This window comes from Dipodomys spectabilis, unplaced genomic scaffold (assembly GCF_019054845.1).
Source record: "Dipodomys spectabilis isolate Male_0828 unplaced genomic scaffold, ASM1905484v1 ptg000039l, whole genome shotgun sequence".
In the NCBI taxonomy this organism is placed as follows: domain Eukaryota; kingdom Metazoa; phylum Chordata; class Mammalia; order Rodentia; family Heteromyidae; genus Dipodomys; species Dipodomys spectabilis.
Window position 1 is genome coordinate 9,971,970 of NW_024870716.1, and position 4,933 is coordinate 9,976,902.

A 4,933-nucleotide genomic window follows, 5' to 3' on the forward strand; every position below is an offset into this window, starting at 1 on the left:
GATACATACTATTTCTTCTTTTTACCCCTCTTTTCTTTTTTCCAATAATTCTCTCTCTTCATATATATGCATCTGCATGTTCATGTATGTTTTCATTTGTATACATGTGTGTATATTTCTTTTATCTTTTCTTTTCAGTACTGGGAATCAAACCCAGGGCTTCATGTATGCCAGATGAATGCTCTAGCACTTGATCTATACTGCCAGTCCTTGTCTTCATTTGGTTTTTGAAACAGGATCTTACTACCTTTTTGCTGGTAGTTGATCTCAAATTCAAGATTCTCTTGAGCCTCCTGAATAGCCAAGATTAAAGGCATGTACCATGATGCCTGGGGATCTTTCCTTCCTTCCTTCCTTCTTTCCTTCCTTCCTTCCTTCCTTCCTTCCTTCCTTCCTTCCTTCCTTCCTTCTTTCCTTCCTTCCTTCCTTCCTTCCTTCCTTCCTTCCTTCCTTCCTTCCTTCCTTCCTTCCTTCTTCTTTCTTTGTTTCTTTCTCTCCTTTCTTCCTTCCTTTCTTTCTTTCTTTTTCTTTCTTCCTTCCTTCCTTCCTTTCTTTCCTTCCTTCAATTCTTCCCCCTTCCTTCCTTTCTTTCTTCCCTTTCTTCCTCCCTCCCTCCCTCCCTTCCTTCCTTCCTTCCTTCGTTCCTTCTTTCCTTCCTTCCTTCCTTCCTTCTTTCCTTCCTTCCTTCCTTCCTTCCTTTTGTTCTTTCATTCTTTCTTTCATTCTTCCTTTCTCCAGTCCTGGGGCTTGAACTCAGAGCCTGGGTACTGTCCCTGAGCTCTCTTGCTCAAGGCTCACTTTCTTCTATTCAAGCCACAACTCCACTTCAAGCTTTCTGATGATTAATTGAGATAGGTGTCTCAGGAACTTTCCCTACCCAGTCTGGCTTTGAACCACAATCCTCAGATCTCAGCCTCCTGAGTCGCTAGGCTTATAGGTATGAGCCATCAGTGCCTAGCAATATGTATTTGTTTCTAAAAGGCCTTAATAGGCTAGAAACCATTCTAGGCACTAGAGGCAAAAGAAGCCATGCCCTACTTCCGGCAATGATGTTCCAATGGGGAGAATTCCAGTCTCTCTGGTTTATCTGAGTCCTGTGCAAAGCAAGGTGGTTTTTTATCTTGGGGGTGGTTCTCAATGTCTGCAACATTTCAGATGGGCCCCAGAGTTTCTAGGCCAGTTAGACTTGGCTGTGTTCAGATTGGAATGTCTAGAGTCCATTTCCTCATCCCCAAACTGACAGATCTCTGATTTAGCTGAAAGTGAATTCCAGTTCTTCTACAGTAAATTGCATTACGTATGGAAACCAAAGGAAAAATGACTGTGGAGAATTGCACCAAGGTTTCTGTAGCACGATAAGGAAAGAACTAGGAGGAGTTAGCATGCAAAATGGAATGGAAATAATTTTCTGAAGTTGGCAGAAAGTAGGAAGAAGTGTTTGAGTGCAGAAAAGGATATTAAACAAAACCCTAGAGATCAGAACATTTTCAGGTAACGGTAAGTAGTAAAGTTTTCCCACCCTATGTGAGGGACTATTCTCTTTGTGGAAGAGAAAGGAGAGGAATGTCGGTAATGGCATCATAGCTAAAGAGTATCAATCTAAACAATGCCTGACGTAAGTGTTGAGATGTACAGTGATTGGGAAAATTGTAATTATTAAAAAAAATTATGCCAGGACTGGGACTTGAATTCAGGGCCTGGGCGCTGTGCTTTAACATTTTTGCTCAAGGCTGGTGCTCTACCACTTGAGCTGCAACTCCACTTTCAGCTTTTTGCTATTTAATTGGAGATAAGATCTCATAGACTTTCCTGCCAGGTCTGGGTTTGAACTGTGATCTTCAGATCTGTCTTCTGAGTAGCTAGAATTACAAGTGTGAACCTCCTTTTAAATCTCTTGTGATATCCAAATGAGCAATGGGAGAGGGGAGAGGGGACAGTAGAAGGCCTTGCCAAATTGAGAGAAAAGCTGGAAGATAGAGCACACACACACACACACACACACACACACACACACAAACACATACACACACACACACACACACACGATTCTATCTGTACATTAAGGCTATCCCACAGAACTTGCTTATAATTCAAAGATTCTTTGCTGGATGCATAACAATTCTGTTCATTAAAAGGATATTTTTCTGACCTAATGTAAGGGTTTATTACATAAGACAGAGTTTTCAAATACAATCCAGAGAGTGTGATACAAAACTGGATTGAACTCTACATCTATAGCACTGCCACCTTACCTTCTAGTTTTCCTAGGAAGTCTTGCTCTTCCATAAGTCAGCTCCATTCTGTCCCTGTTGCAGTTGTTGAAAAATGCCTTTTCCTTTCCGTAATTACAAGAAAAAATTACATGAGGCTAGGCACTGGTGGCTCACACCTGTAATCCTAGCTACTCAGGAAGCTGAGATCTGAGGATCATGGAACCTGGCTAGCCAGAGCAAAAAAGTTAGTGAATACTCTTATCTCCAATTAACCAGAAAGAAGCCAGAAGTGGAAGTGTGGCTCAAGTGGTAAAGTTTCAGCCTTGAGGAAAGAAGCTAAATGATAATGTGAAGCCCTAAATTCAAGCCTCAGTCCAGACACAACGGGGGGGGGGGGGGGGGGGGAGCTGCACGTGGAGAGGAGGGAAGGAAGGAAGACTATATTATTTTTTTAGGCCAGCTATATCTAAATTATAAACATACTTGAACACATCCAGGGCCATGTGCATATATATTTATATATCCATATATAACAAATGGACTATAGCATGGCTTATGTTCTAGTGGTAGAGTAGTAACTTTGAGCAAGAAAGCCACGTTGAATCATAGAGGCCCTGAGTTCAAGCCCTAGTACTAGTGCGCGCGCACACACACACACACACACACACATCAATGGAATGTTCCAATTAGAAAAACACACAAGTGCAGTGAAAAGACTGTGCTATGAAGTGCGTGGTGTCATGGGATGCCTTTTTGAATTCTGGAAATGAAAGAGAACGAAATGAAATCTGAAAAGGAGAACAAAGGAACACCTGGGATTTTGATTTCTACAGTCCCCATTCTTGCTGCTCAAAGGCTCCTCAGACAAGCACAGATTCAGTGAGAGGATGATGTTCCTGACTCTTCTACTTTCTAGGAGTCTTCCTCCTATTGTTCTGTTGATATAAGTCCTGATACCACCTCCTCTTATTTCAATAATGATCTCTTATGGGCAGATGTGCACACACACACACACACACACACACACACACAAATACTAGTCCAGGGGCTTGAACTCAAGGCATTGAACTTTTATACTGAAGGCTGGCACTCCACTACTTTAGCCACACCATTTTCAGCTTTTTACTTGTTAATTGGAGTCTCACAGACTTTCCTGCCCAGGCTGGCTTTGAACCACGATCCTTACATCTCAGCCTCCTGGGTAGCTAGGATTACAGGCATGATCCCCTGGCTCCTGGCTTCCATGTCTCATCTTAAAGATGATTTTTCTTTGCCAAGCCTTCTCAGATCTCTAATTCTGTGTGTCCTTCCAGACTGTGCTGTTTCTCAGGTCACCATGCATATGCCTTCAGTATAATTTTTCATTCTCAACTATGGCATTCTAAACTATGATCAGTGAGGGTGAGTCATGTGACTTTTGTATACATACAATGAAGCACCTACTTTCTAATATCATTAATCCACTCATTTATTATAGATGTATTATTATTCTTGTTATATTCATCATCTGTCACCTTTAAAACAGTTTCCTTTAAAACCCGTTGCACAGGTAAGTCCTCAGTGGTAGAGTTTAACCAGCACAGTAGACTTGCTGGGAACAGAGAAGAAATGAAGCTGCATATTCCAATATCATTCCCGATGAGTTTAGCATTCTCCTGGAGCTAAACAAGCGAATCAGTCAGAAAGGTCGGTCTCCCTGCAAGGCGATGGGACCAGGGCCACGGAGTGGTGACATTTTGAAATAGATGAAATCAAACGGCAGAGAATATAATCACTAGCTGTGATTCTGTGCTGGCAGGAGGAAGAATGGTTAATGAGCCAGCTCCACAACATTATATGAGTTGCGGGACTCTATCTTATAATGTAGGCGCTTTTATTTTACTTAATGTGATTTTGCTTTATCTATCTGCTTCATCTTGGATGGTATTGTACTTTATTTCATTATATTTGCTTTCTTACTTTTATTTACTATTTTATGTCATTTATACACATTTATTTTATTTTCCTATGCTTTTTTTAGTCCTTTTTATTTGCTGTTCCGTGCCAGTCGTGGGGTTTGATAAGGTAAAACGCTTTAAACTTCAGATCTAAGACTGTAGATGGAGCGCTAAGGGTGAGCGTGCTCACTCAGCCCCGTGGACCCTCGGCCGGATCTGAGTGGGCCCGAGCTGGGGCGGAGCCCGGCTGGTCCTGCTGGAAGAACGGCACTGCCCAGCCCGACTGACCATGGCGAGCCCAAGCCCTGGCTTAGTGCCCCCAGGCGCGCCCCTCTGATCGCTTCTTTCGTGAGCCCGTTGAGAAAGCGCCCGGGCTGGCACCCACGGAACAGGTCGCAAGGATCACCACCCTCCACGGCAGGGCGCGGGCGGCTCCCGCCTGTAATCCCGGCTACCCAGGAGGCTGAGATCCGAGGATCCCCCTTGGAACCCAGCCCGGGCAGGAAAGTATGAGATTCTTATCTCCAATTAACCACCCAAAAGCCGGACGTGGAGGCGTGGTTAAATGGTAGAGCGCTAGCCTTGAGCAACAAAAGGCTCAGAGACAGCGCTCAGGTCCTGAGTTGAAGCCCCAGGACCCAGATGCCTGGACGCGTGCGCACACGTGCGCGCGCGCAGACTTTGCTCCTTCTGTCTGTCACAGCTGTCCATAACAACCCTCCAAAGGGTGAGGGAGAAGGGTGACCGGGGATCTTTGGACTTCTTAGAACGTGGGCTTCCAAG